The sequence below is a fragment of the Paramisgurnus dabryanus genome, chromosome 23 (assembly GCF_030506205.2).
Source record: "Paramisgurnus dabryanus chromosome 23, PD_genome_1.1, whole genome shotgun sequence".
Classification (NCBI taxonomy): domain Eukaryota; kingdom Metazoa; phylum Chordata; class Actinopteri; order Cypriniformes; family Cobitidae; genus Paramisgurnus; species Paramisgurnus dabryanus.
This window is the reverse complement of record NC_133359.1, coordinates 24,571,325-24,586,355: the sequence shown is the minus strand read 5'-3', so window position 1 is coordinate 24,586,355 and position 15,031 is coordinate 24,571,325. Positions and strand designations below refer to the sequence as shown.

The window sequence follows — 15,031 nt, the reverse complement described above, 5'->3', positions numbered from 1 at the left end:
GAAAACATGATACATAGGCATATTTTGATGGTTTCAGATAGCACTTTCTCAGAGGATAGCTGGCCGTCTGGTCCACTCGGCATGGGACGTTTCCTCCAATTGACTTTGTCACGTTGAAAGAAAAAGTTGACAACTGCCGGGTGAATCATTGCTGCAAGCGCGTCGCTTGCCGCGACACAGGCGATTAGTCCAGGGTCTTCTGGATCAACATTGACCCCCAACATCGATGGCCACACCTGGTCCCATTCTAAACAGCACAGGCTCTCAATTTCAGTCGGCATCTGTCCGCAACAGTCACACTTGCACCACCAATTGCTGTTTGCTAGTGTTCTTTTGCCGGCTCCAGTCTGTTCTGGTTCATATCTTTCTTCCCTCTCACGGTCAATAAGAGCTAGTTCCTCATCTGTGTACTCGGGTTCAAACAGATATGGTTCTGGGTCCAGTGTTCGAATTGAAGGGGGTCTGGGGGGGTCCCGGAAGCCTTTAGGGACCCCCCATAAAGCACAAAAATATAAATTAGGGGGGTCCCCTGGTTTTTATTAAAATTAAAATACCACATAAATTAAAAATTCTCATGTTGTGTGTCACAAAGCGAAACTGTCTTTATTTGTCCCAATTTCGCAATAAACTAATTCAAATGACTTCTGTCTGAAATAAATAAACTCGCAAGTGAGCCTCATGCTGTTTTCTGGAGGAATTGACAGACAAACAGTGGCAAATCTATCCTCTCAGTCTGACGGCTGGTCCACCCAGTCACACAAAATATTTTATTGGGGAAGCAGAAGAAATCACGCTTAAATGATAATAAATGATAATCTCTTTAATACTTAACACCAGGGCACATAAATTCCACTTGAGCGTGTTTTTGACCAACCCATATTGACGACAAGCACACATACGCGCGTCTGTGAGCGGCATTGACAAGTACATAAACCCTGTGCGTGTTTGCTGTGATTGTTTTTAATGATAGAGAACACGAACCATTTGATATTTCAGATGAAATAAAACTTATCACTAAGTTAAGCAGATCTTACTTGCACTGTAAAAAGTGTTTCTGTGCCTTAGTAGATTTAACAAAAATAAATTGACTAAACTGTATTAAAAAATTGTAATTCTTGTTTTTTTAATCAAAATATGAGTTAAAATAAAATAAAAATTGGAATAAATTGATTAATTCTAAATTAACACATTATTGAGTAAATTCAACTTAATTTTATTATGTATAATCGATTTAAATTTGTAAGAAAGAAATTAACTAAATAATTTTGTGTTAAAACTACATGAATTATTTTAGTAAACACAACTAACTAGGCAGTGGACATGCAGTTCCCAGCATGCTTTGCATGGGACTGCATTTGGAGAGTGAAATTTGAATTGAAACTTTTTTTGTTTTGTTTTTAACTAAAAAGAAAGACTTGTTAGTGTTTAATGTTCATTTATCTTCGATATTTGAAAGAGTTTCTGTTTCTTCTTTGAGTTTTGTAGTTACCATTGTTCAGAAGACTGGTGCTTGTGCATAGACTGCATACTGAAGTATGTTGCGCTTTACAGCTGCCCAAAACGAAACTGAGTGGGTGCGTTGTTTGAATAAACGTTTCTAGCACTCATCTCACGGCATAAAAACAACAACTAACCATAAATATGTTACCTGTACCAAGAAAAGTAGGTTTATCTAACTGAGTAATACTAGTACAATTAGTTAACTCAACTCAATTTTATTGCATTCATATTAAGTAATGTTAGTGTGTTCAATATACTTAAAAAAGGTTGCAAGTTGACTCAACCTAAAACTTCCCATGCAGTCACTTGCCTCACTTTTTATAAGTTAGATCTAGGTATTACTTTTTACAGTGTGTAATTGTCATCTATGTGACGCGACAGTCGGCACTCAGCAGCACATCATCATTTCAAATCCGTTTACGAGATGAATTCTCTTGTTATGTTAAATATGAAGTTAACATTGCGTTGTAAAAATGATGAAATTATCTTCATACGTGCTTAATTCATAATGAGAACGTATTAATACAAGCTTTTTTATGCTGCTATATTATATAACAAAATAAACAATACATGTCATTTTATATACAAACTATCATTCTATCTTGACAAGCACATTATCTGCTTCATGTTGGTCCGGTTTAATTCAGAGGACTCATTGCTTTGGTGTATTCATTTTCATTTTAAGCCTTTAAAAAGTAATTATTTTAGATGCAATTTTGTAATATTTATAGCTTAAATTATCTAATATAATTTTTAAAACATTTAAAATCATTTTGCAGAATTCCGCAGATTTTTCCAAAACATTTCCAGAGATAAAGCTAAAAAAGTCCGCATATTTCGTCTGGCCCTGTTTATCGCTCAAATACGCATCATTCAGAAATAAATAACTATATTTATAGAAAGTATCTTTTGCATGTGTTTTTTTAAACCTTGCAAATGTTAACATGCAAGCGATTTTAAACAATTTGAGCGGAAGATGTTAAAGTGGGCTGTTTTATGTGCGCAAAGACAAGGACGCGTCGCGCACACATACTTAAATGGACGCAACACTCACAAGCGGACGCACGGAGACGCGCGATTCCTAAAGCATGCAAACACAAAATTATTTGGAAATACCACAGTCTTGGCACCTATTCTCATAAAAACATTCAGTTATGTTTTAAAGTAAGTGCAATCAGTTTAGAAAGAAATCAGATGTTTGTGTTGGTCTGAAAGTAGCAGTTCTTATCTGCTTATGTTTCTGTCATTTATATTAATTAAACAACAGAAAACAAAGGAAAATCACTTCTGTATCTAAAAACAGATTAATTATACGATGAAGAAGACAGTGTTATTATTCATTTGATTCTATTTATGTACCTAAATATATCTTACTTTATTTGTAACTTTGTTCTTTTCTATTTTTTATGCTCATAATTTCTTAATTTGTTCTTATGTTATTTTCCCACCCCCAGTTTTGCTGATCTGAAAAGTATTCGATCTATGACTCAAAAAACGCAATGTAATCCATTTAACCACTACTATACTGTATAGTAAAATTATGTAATTTAAAAATGAGGTCCACCCTATTTCACCCCTATTCTGTGTAAAATTTCTGCCCTTGCCAGTGTTTCACACTAATTTGAGGGGTAAAAAATGTTTTAGAGTTTGAGTTAACCCTGTAAGACCCACGGTTGCAAATTTACAACATCACTTTTAACAATTAAAAAAAATGCCTGCAAATGTTTTTTCCTCTCAAAACCACATTTACATAGTTAATGGGTCCTATTGTTTGTCCTCACAATCCTATTGGATAGAAGAAGTGTTTATAGGTCCGGTCATCTGGCTATGAACTCACTCTACCTGCAAACTTCCCGCTGAGCTCATCTCCTTTTTTTGCATGACTGGATTTGTCAGGATCAAAGTAAGTAACATTGCTTAAATATTTTTTTGGGTGTTTATTACAATGTCTAGAACATGTACATATTTAGTTATTTTGGTAAACTTTCATCAAATTTGATTTAGAGCTTGTTATGTCTATGTTGTAATTCTACAACATTGGGTCAGAGTGGTAATCCAAATACCCTGTGCACCTTACACATTACATAAGAACACAGCACTTTTCAAATGATCACAAATTGAAAAATAAATGTAGTAGAAATGTAGTGTTACATGATTAATTGTAACTAAGCTCTAAATGTGTTTTTCTGTTAATTGTTTTACTTAGTTTAGCTTAGACCATTATTAAACACATGAAAAAATGTTATGGGATATTTGAAACTTCAGCATCTATAGCAGTATTTGAAACTCCCTGTATCTTTGTAGTTTTTTAACTTCTAAATGATCCTGAGCCATTTTTTCTCAATGTTGCCCAAGCAGCTGTTAGTAGCATTAGGAGATAGAAAAACAGATTCTGAATGTTCTGGAATTTTTGGGATGCCTGTTGGATTGTCCAGGGACAGGTGCGAATGGTCTTGAATGTGAACCTGTAAGTGCTCTGGGGGGATGCATGTGTTCCTTTAGTATGATAAGTAGAGAGCATAATAGGCTGCAATAGACAGTATTGTTTGAATGTAGTGAAATGTTGATTATCACTTCATTGAAATTATAATACTTATGGGCATGCTAATGGCAATACTTAGATTTCTACCCACATGGTCTACCACCCTGTCTATTCTTTCAGTTTATCTACTACAATGTAAGACCCAGCCAAGAGGTCATCGGACCACCCCCCACTGGATGTACGCAAAGACATGATTGTACATTTCCCAGAAAAGTCAAAGAGAGGACGTTGCAGACACTGCAATAATGGATACACAAACACACTGTGTATCAAGTGCAATGTTCGCCTGTGCTTAACAGATGAAAAGAACTGTTTTAGGGACTATCACTGTAAGTGAACACAGACTGCCTTCAAACCACAGTTTTTTTTTTTACGAAAAGTTTTGTAAATATTTTTTTTCCAATATTTTTTATTAATAAATGCTTATTCATAAAACTATGATTGTTGTGTGGTTATTACTCATGATATATACTGTTATGGGGCTAAATAAGCAATCAACCTTAAACAATGAATGCTTAAATGTTCTGTATATCTGTTCAGACAAAGTAAGTACAAACACAGAAGTTCTGCTCCCAGCAATGCCCAATGTTGCAAATTTACAACATTTTCCTTTCTACATCAGAGGCCTCCTAAAACAATATCTGGGAGGTCAAAAAATGTTTTGCTCATTTTTTTCTATATTTGGGTCTTACAGGGTTAAGGGTAATTTGGGGTTTCTTTGATTAAAACCAGGACCAGATGATTACTGATCAAGGACGATCACATCTTACTTTGTGAAATCACAGCGACCCTATGATAAGGGGGTGGGGCTTAGCTAGGGGACCCCCCCATAAGCTTTGACATAATTCGAACACTGTCTGGGTCTGCTACAAACCAGTCGTCATCGTCTACAAAGTCAGTCATTGCAAATGATCTCTTGCAGTTTGCTACTAGCAAGCACAGGTAGAAGTAAAAGACACGCTTGTTCTATTGAAGGAAATGAGAGAGAGAGGGGGAGTACTCCCTAAAGTGCTATTCCGCCATACATTATAGTTACCCTTTTTAAGCCGCTTAGAAAAGGGCCACGTTATATTTTGTGCCACCATTTTTAGTCGTACAACTACTCGTTTCAAATAGGGAAAACGTTGATGTGTTTGGTCATTTCTAACTTCATCTCTGTTTGTTAGCATTGAATGAACTGGGCTAAGCTAAGTGCTATAAAAGTGCCACCGCTCGATTAAGGGCATGCACTAAGATTAAAGAAGTATGTATCAACTCTTTTTAAGGTAATAACATGTCATCAAAGCTATCTCATTTAATGCATAAACTTACTATTAATACCTTTAATTAGTATTGCGCCTTTCTTACAATCAAGGTGCTACAACAGTAAAAGCAATAAAAAGAAACAACACTACCCCATAATGACAGCACAATAAATAATGGCAACAGGAACTATAAAATTATAAGTTAAAAGCTTAGTTAAAAAGATATGTTTTGAATAACAATAAAAAAATGGAGCATTCCTATAGCAAAATGTAAAGAATTACACAACCTGGAACAACACAAGAGAACAACCTCCCACCCAGTGTTTTGAGTTTAGAGCGAGGCTGGTACAAAAGAAGAATATCAGCGGAGTGGATGGTTGTGAGATGATGTTGACACTTTGTCCAAACTACAAATATAACCTTGGCCCACCCCATGAAATGCTACAACTAATGTGTATTACAATATATTAATGCTGATAACAATACAATAAAAGAGTCAAAAATAAATAAAGCTCTGAATGAAAATAAATGTTTTGATGTTGCACAAGGTTGTTTGATGCTGCACAAATGATAATGTTTACTCTAGTTTAAGCTAAAGATGCTCCATAAGATATAAAGGCATGCATGCAGTAAAATAAATCTTTTTACATATAAGTTAGTATTCCAAATCTAATATTTACTAACTTACCTTAAAAATTATGATGTTTGTAGATCTTCAGTCTTGTGAAGCACTGCAACCAAAAATCCTTTTACTCTTCATTTATATGAAAAGAATGTGGGAGTGTTTTTCTTGGAAATTTTCACTATACTCCGGACAAGTTATCACATGTCAGAACTTATGAAACATTTACAGTTTAAAGAATGTAACATAACAGGTTTGAATAAATGGCTGGTCAAGTTACACATGCAGTGAGTTTAAAGTTTTGAAAATGTAAGTAGCAAAAAATGTATTAAAGTTAAATCACGAAAAAGTTTTAACCTGATAAGCTAGATTGGGTTGATTTGTAACCCAACATTGGGTAAAATATGGATAAAACCAACGTTGATTTTTAACCCATATGTTGGGTAAAACTAACTTTTTGTTGGGTTGAAAAAACCCATTGTTTGGTTAATGTGTTAAAAGCTGTACAAAATGTTTAAAAGTTTTTGGGGAATTTTCGGTGGTTTGAATTGCTATCATACCTTTCATTTGGGTGTCTATACAGTGTGGAGAACAAGTTTTTGATACACTGCTGATTTTTCAAGTTTTCCACTTACAAAGAATGTAGAGATCTGAAATTTTTATTGTAGGTACAACTCAAATTTGAGAGACATAATCTAAAAAATCCAGAAAATCACATTGTATTCATTTTAAATAATTAATTTCCACTTTATGGCACGAAAGAAGTATTTAAAACAACAGAAAAATCTAATTTAATATTTGGTACAGAAACCTTTGTTTACATTTACATTTATATTTTGTCATTTAGCAGACGCTTTTGTCCAAAGCAACTTACAAGTGAGGTAAACAATAGAAGCAATTATGGCAACACAAGAACAGCAATACATAAGTGCACTGGAAATAGTCTCATCAAATCCAACACAATATACATAGCCAAGGGTTCGTTAGTCTTTTTTTTTAAAGATAAAGAGGAAGGTAAATAGAGAAAAAGAGAAAGAGAAAGGTAACTAAAGAGAGTAAATCTGTTATTAGGAAGTGAGGTAATGGCGGAAGAGATGGGTTTTTAGCCGCGTCTTAAAGACAGCTACAGTGTCAGCAGATCGTGTCACGACCGGCAGATCATTCCACAGTTGTGGAACAGTTCCTGAGAAGGTACACGCTAGTGTTTTCTTCCCTTTTTTGAGATGGCACCACAAGCCGTCGCTCAGTGGCAGAGCGCAGTGATCGAGAGGGTACACAAGGCTCTATAAGTAAGCGAAGGTAAGGGGGTGCTGTGGTGGTTTTAAAGGCCAGGAGCAGAGCCTTAAATTTGTTGCGAGCTGCTATAGGAAGCCAGTGTAACTTGACAAAGAGAGGAGTGAAGTGCGCCCTCTTTGGCTCATTGAAGACCACTCTTGCCGCTGCATTCTGAATCATCTGTAGGGGTTTGGTCGTGCAGGCTGGAAGCCCTGCCAGTAGCGCATTGCAGTAGTCCAGCCTGGACAGGACAAGAGCTTGGACCAGGACCTGCATAGCATGCTCATCTAGGAAAGGTCTAATTTCCCTAATATCTTAGAGGATGAATCTACAAGAGCGAGCGTTCCTGGCAACATGCTCCGTGAAGCTAAACCGATCATCAATGACCACTCCCAGGTTTTTGCCGTCCTGGAAGGCATGATGGTCGAGGAACCTAGCTGAATGGAAAGGTTGTGCTGAATCTTTGGTTTACAATTATTTACAATTACAGATGTCAGACATTTCCTGTAGTTCTTCATCAGGTTTGCACACACTGCAGCAGGGATTTTGGCATACATTTCTTCTCCAGAACCTTCAGGTTTTGGGGCTGTCGCAGGGCAACACAAAGTTTCAGCTCCCTCCCTAGATTTTCTATTGGGTTCAGGTTTAGAGACTGGCTAGCCCACTCCAGGACCTTGAAATGCTTCCTACGGAACCACTCCTTATGGCGTTATTTTCCCTGTCAAATGTCGAGAGCGCATAATTGTAGCGCAAAAGTAAATTAATATAATGATCGAGCGCGTATCTCTCTGCTTGCGCACGGAATATCATGTGCTGAGCGCAACTCTGGCTGTTTTTCAATTTCAAGATCGCAAAGAACGGACTTGGGTTCTTGTGGAGATCTTGCCAGGCGACCTTGGAAGAACAAACTCGGAAGGTCGCGAGAACACAGAACGCACTTGTAAGAATTGAGATGGGTGCAATCTTCCTGTTGGTCACCTGACCTCCATTGTTTTGCTGCAATGACTTCTGGGGCGTAAAGCGAAATCAGCGTGCAAGGCCCTGTCCCAATATTCCCACTAGGCCCTTAGGTCTTCCTCGAAGTGGACACTTGTTGAAAGTGCACTTAGTAGAATAAGTGCGCAAGGGCCCAAAGCTGTAAAGAGCAGACTTGGAACAGTTTTGCACACGTCACTATTCACGTCACTTCTGTTGTGATCTTGGGCTGGATTCAAGAAAACATTCTAAAGACAAAAAATATGAAAGTTCTTTAGATAAATTTTAAAAAGTTTGAAGGAATGTACCTAAGTGCAATTCTCGAACATTTCTTAAGAAGTTCTTAAATATTTACTTAAGAACACCTTAAATGTTTGTCTTAAGAATAAAATTACAAGCTTTAAAATTAATTATCCGTTCATTCATCTTTTTACCACATTGTAATCATTAACGCGATATATCGTCGCTGTCGGGCGGACCTTCGTGACTCACGGGTTTCTTTCCGCACAGAATCATTACAGCTATCGATTTTTAACAAAACAGGGGTACTCAAATGTATCTAACCTAACTATTTTCACTTGTTAGTGTCCAATAAAACAGTGTTTTACATGCACATTGCCAAGAGAGTCATTGTCTATAAGTAGGCTGACTTAAAGTCAGTAAAATAATGATAAAAACAATAATTTAAAAGTTCAATTCAATTCAATTTTATTTATATAGCACTTTTCACAATAGTTAATTGTTTAAAAGCACTTTTAAATTAATAGATGTATGAAAAGCATAGAAAAACCAGCACAGTAATAATATAACGTATACAGTAAAGTAGTAAGTTAAGCCAAAGGTGGCGGACTCTCCAGGGTATGAACCCCCCCCCCTAGGAGAAAAACCCTCCTGGCTAGTCCAGGGGGAAAACTCCTAGGAGGGAAAAAACCCTTGAGAGAGATGCATATATATTTATATATATAAATACTATCGGGTATGTGAACGGCTATGCGAATTAAACTGGTTCCGCCGGTGGTCGCTGGTCAGGCATCGGCTGGGCATCTCCTAGAAGGACGGTCATTAGATCAGTGGTGTGATGACCTTCACGGGTGCAGGAACTGGGTCTGTTTGTCTCATTGTCCTCAGGGTTGAGGACGAGACAGGGAGAGATAAACAGAATCCTATTAGCATAGGGGCTGTTCACATGTAATGCAAGTGTCATACAGTATAGTGGTTTAAGTCAGCTCGGTTCCAGACAGGCTAACTATTGCGGCATAAGTATATTACCCAATGTGAGGTATGTGAGTGCTTTGTTCTAGTCAAACTAACTATTGTGGGATAAGTACATTTACTGGACATTTTATGTGAAAGCTTTGTTAAAGAAGAATGTCTTAAGTTTAGCTTTCAATTGATCGACTGTGTCTGATACTCGAACATTATTTGGTAAATCATTCCAGAGTTTAGGGGCTAAGTAGGAGAAGGATCTACCACCTTTAGACACTTTAGATATTCTAGGGATAATTAAGTGGCCAGAATTTTGTGATCGCAGTGTACGTGGTGGATTGTATTCTGACAGTAATTCTTTAATATACAAGGGTGCTCAGCCATTAAAGGCTTTGTAGATGATTAGTAATATTTTAAATTGTATGCGATATTTAACTGGTAGCCAGTTTAAAGATGCCAGAATTGGACTAATGTGGTCATACTTTTTTGATCGAGTAAGCACTCTTGGGGCGGCGTTTTGAACCAGCTGTAACTTGTTTACCTGATTTGTGTGACATCCCCCGAGTAACGATTTACAATAGTCTATTCTAGAGGTCATAAAAGCATGGATAAGCTTTCCTGCATCTGATGCAGACAGCATATGGTGTATTTTTGAGATATTTCTAAGATGGAAGAATGCTGTGCGGCAGACGTTGGAGATATGGCTATCGAAAGATAGATTGCTGTCGAACATCACGCCTAAGTTCTTAACAGTGGAAGATTGCACCATCGTGCAGCCATCTATGGGTAACTTGTAATCTGACATATTATGTTTGGAGCGATTTGGTTCAATAATAAGTATCTCTGTCTTATTGGAGTTTAGCATAAGAAAGTTATGTGCCATCCAGTCCCTAATATCACTAATGCAGTCTGTTTAAAAAACGTCTCGGTTACTATCGTAACCTCGGTTCCCTGAGAAACGGGAACGAGACATTTCGTCAGTAGCTGACGCTATGGGAGAGGTCCTCCTCTCTTCCGATTCTGAAGCTTTTTTATAGAACAACGCAAGTGTACTGGCTAATGCCTGTCATGATGACGTATAGAGGCGTGGCTTTCGCCGCTATATAACGACCGTCTCTAAGGCATATCGACAGATCATTTCGACTGAACAACAGAGGAGCTGATCTGAGCAGTGACACGGCAGCTTACGCAATGTCTCGTTCCCGTTTCTCAGGAACGGTCTCTCGACATTGCGTCAGTAGCTGACGCTATGGGAGACTGTATAGAACCGCGCCGTGAGAACAGCGAAGAGCAGCCCCAGTGGAGTTTACTCAAACCCCTGCACCACAGTGCTTAGCAGTAGCACATAACACAGTCCTAGCCCAGTCGGCGTAAGCCAACGTGAAAAAGACTGGATGCCTCTAGGGACCCAATCAGAAACTCGCCCTGACCAAGGGCAGAGTACATACAGACACAGCCAGCATATAGATCTTATCGCTGCACTACCCAGGGCAGCAGATAAGCACAATGCAACAAAAGACCAAACGGTCAGGCTTAGCACAACGCAAGCTATAGCAAGCATACCTGCATTCGGCATCTGTTGGCGTAGCATAAGATGCACATCAGGATAGTGTGAAAGAAACGAAGATGAAGTGAATACAGCTCCATACCTCGACATCAGCAGTAACACAGTAGTGCTGGCAACATGAGGTACACACTGTCAATACACGTTAACCACGCGACTGCCGACACACACCACAACCTGAGAGTGGAGGCGACGTGTCGCCCTCCCTCAGCACCCAACCAAGCAGCTGACTGCAAGATGGGGCGAGAGTAACTCGCCGAGAAAGCTCGGAAAGCCCCAGCAAATGCATCCGCATCCAAAGCAATATCCTCTATTTACAAAGAGTCTGCTCCAAACACTGCCGCTGTGGCACAAAGAACTGCTCAGACTGCTGTGTCGGGGTCGAGCACTCAGATGAACTAATAAAGCCTAGCCGGGCATAGCTCATTTAGAGCCATAATAGAAGGCAGATTCCAACCGGCTACGCTCTAACAGCGCTGCGGGTGGATTGAGGCACCTAATCCCTAACGGGTAAACATAAGGGGAGCGAGGTGACCGCTTCACTCACTTAATTCTAATCCTCGAGGTAGATAGCCTGTATCGCGCCCAACTACCCGCTGTTGTAAAGGTAGAACACTCGACACGGGACACCATACCGGGTCATATGCATTCACTTCACACCCTTATGTGTACAGCATAAGAGGGGAGCTGAGTAGAAAGGGCTCGCGACTCTCGTATGCGTCTCAAAGCACAACACGATCGAGTCTAAACCATCACATAACACCCCCACAAACAGAGTGTACAGCGTGCTGCAGTGCCCTTACAGAACCGCAGCTGATTCGGTCAGCTCGAGGACCTGAATAACTGATCCTCTCTCCAGTTCCGCGCTTACCAGCAGCAAAAACCCAACTGGAGCACACAACTGCTGGCGCTTGGCCAAGCATAATGTGTTCACTATGGGAGTGCAACTGGTAGAAGCACAAAGCGTGTATTCTCTCCTTGTTGTGCACAGATCCAGTAAGCCCGAACCAAACTCAAATCAGCTAACACCCTCAGCCACATCCGTGCCACATCTGTGGCGAGCGGGACATGAGATACCAAATGGGGAGCAGATAGTCGAGCGGCTGCCAACACCTGGCCACTTAACAGTGTCAAAGGGGGATCAGGGCAACATGTGGCATACTAGGGGCGTCCGCCGCCAGCACAATAGTGCCCCGGGTGGAACAGCTCAGAGCAGACACACAACTAGTGCACGCTCCTGAGAGAGACGGGTTCGCATCGAGCCCGAGTCCGAACCACAACCAAGCACACAACATATAGCTGGCGTGCAGACTGTCCTCCTATGCCCACACACACAGAGAAAATCACTCAAGAAAAAGAGTGCTCCTGCAGCCGGTCGCAATATCTAGGAGTATGAAGTGCAGCTGCCCACTCTTAAATGAGAAAGCGCCGCAGCCAGTGAACATGTGCGTCCAAACAATACCATCATGAAGCACCGCCATAAGTGCACTAAACCGTGCACTTAGGGCTTCGATCCCAATATAACCATCGCCCTTGGCCGAGATAGTAGCAGCTATACAAGCCGCTCTAACCCACTCGTCAGGCACGTACTCCGATGCACAGTCACAATTGCTGGACCAGGAACCGGCGCACTGCACCGAAATTGTGACATGACCACGCCAACTTGGGTGGTGTGACGTCAAATTAACACAGAATCCCGAAAAAAGTAAAAGGATTCAGCCAAACCCATACGGCTAGGAAAAAAGGGGGTAAACACTGCCGAATGATCGGAGTGTTGGGCCCCATAAGAACATGTCTAGCAATGGCTCGCCGCACGCATGCGGGTGCCCATTACATGCTGTCCGCTATATAAGAACCCGCCGCTAAACACAGGCATGTGTGGTGGGTCAAGGATGCTACGAACCCATGGAAGACTGAGCGAGGCATGTATGTGCCTGGAGCTACGGCTGAACCACAGAGGTTTATATGTCGGGCACGACCAGTCAAACCTGCCACAGCACACCACTTGGGAGGGCTGGATGCAGGATACAAACGTGGAAAGATTAGATTCCACGCACATAGGAACACTTACCAACAGCTTGCCGCGCACACGCAGGGTGCCAGTTGCACACTGTGTTTGGGAAACTATGCTGCTGTGTAACGCAGGAGTGTGCGCGGAACGCCACCGTAGTGCGTGGACGTTATGAACTCCTGAACTGTACTGCACAGTGCGCAACGCGGACGTGCATGAACAATGTAGCGGAGCGATCCGCTATTGGGCACAGGATATGTGCTGTAGATACACAGAACTGTAGAGAGAGCCAGGGTCTGCAGCCGCTCGCTGTTGGACAGAGCTGGATACAGAGCTCAGCGGAAAGAGAATACATTGTATTCTCATACACTGAAACACAAAGTAACGGCCAGTTACATACTGTGGAAAACCAAGTCTGGGTCTGCAGCAGACACCATGGATACACTTTACTACAATTTCGTAGGAGTAGGGTCTGCAGCCATACGCTGCTTGACGGGGACAGACCCAGCACTCGGAAAAAGGAGAGACATCTCCTTTAACATAGAAACACTTGCAACAGCTGGCACGCGCACGCAGGGTGCCAGTTAGGCATGTTTTTGCGGGGTGACCGCTGTATATCACAGGCGCGTGAGGTAAAAATATCGCCGAATTACGGGGACATTGTGTACTTCACCTACATTCATGCACGTGCAATACATGGCAGCAACTCGCTGCTGCACAGCTGGGGCATAACGCTTTAAAAATATGCATCCGTATCAGCTCGTACTAACTAGACACAGAGCGAGGAGAGAGAATATCTCTCTCCTCGATGCAAGACTACATAACAGTTACCCCCTTCGTTATGTAGCCCGTGTGACGGGCATATTTGCGAGTAGGGTTTAATGTTATGTATTAAACATCGGAAACGATCGCTACGCTGGGCGAGGGATCACACTCGATATAATTTGCCTTTTTTCTCTCCGTAGCGCGTGTGTAACGGGCACAACGAGAGCGAGGCCGGGCGCTATGCGCTGTGTTTGTCCGCAAGGGGTTATAAATCGTATATATATCATACATATTGGTTCCCCACGTACACATAGTGAACTGAATAAATGCTGCTTGAATCTACGATGGTCCGCTGTGTTTCAGCGGCCATCAGACGCAACACATCAGAGCCCAACAGCTAACACGAATTCCCGTCGTCACCCGGAACAGCCAGGGGGACGCAAGAATTCCAGTGCATTGCTGCATGAACCACACACGCTGAGGGCAATGTTCACTCTCTATTCACGCTGTTTCGTAGCTGATAGCCAAGTTGCAAGCAGACCCCTCACCGTATTACGTCACACTCGACGGCATACGTAGCCTGAGCGCGCGCAAGGGAAGCATGTGCTTCGCAAGGCAAACCGCTATGAACAGGCTCATTTTTTTCCGAAACCCGTGAGAATCGGCCAAAGTGCGCTTTATTGTACAAGCCAGACACCAACAAAATTATGCTTACTCTAGTAAACAGCCACGGCGCAGCGCTTGTACAGGCAAAACAACTTGTGAAAGGGTTTTGCAATGTACAAGGGGGCGCGCGCCGTGCTCGTCCACGACAGGCCCCGCTGAAATGAGGTCTGTCATGTCTGAGCAGTGACCGTAGCGCGCAGGGAAGTGGCCAAAGCACGCTGTGATAACATAATACAGAGAATTCCTGGGATTTAGTTTATTGTGAATGTATTGTGCACACTGTGGCATATTCCGCACTGCATATGTGGGGAAGGGATGCTTATGAACGTCGCCGCCCCGCTTCTATATCCTCAGTTCGGGGGAAGCTTATAGGGCGGGGTGTTTTGCACTGCTCGGTCTGCCCTTCACTGTCTGCAGCTCGTGTGTGACGAGCACCTTCAAGAGAAAGGACTGAGAGCTGTGTGCTGAGACGGGTCGTCAGCTACTGACGCAATGTCGAGAGACCGTTCTCGAAAGGGAACCGGTGTTCCCTCTGCCTTTGGCTGCTACAGCAAAATTAAAGCACAAATCACATTTAGAGTTAGTCACAAAAAGAGTTGTCTAAGACAACACACACTAAATAAAATAAAATATGTGAAGGTGGTTGTGCGAATAAAGTGAA

General features: G+C 41.4%; 1 protein-coding gene across 5 annotated transcripts in view; it reads right to left on the bottom strand.

Moving 5' to 3' along the window:
* LOC135780979 (protein NLRC3-like) overlaps positions 1-6,064 on the bottom strand; it is a 58,488-nt gene extending 52,424 nt beyond the window's left edge. For all 5 annotated transcript variants that reach the window (XR_010545050.1, XM_065291283.1, XM_065291286.1 and 2 more), the window contains exon 1: positions 5,975-6,064. The gene's annotated coding sequence lies outside the window, so the exon portion shown is untranslated. The remainder of the gene's footprint in view (positions 1-5,974) is intronic.
* Between the last annotated feature and the right edge of the window lie 8,967 nt (positions 6,065-15,031).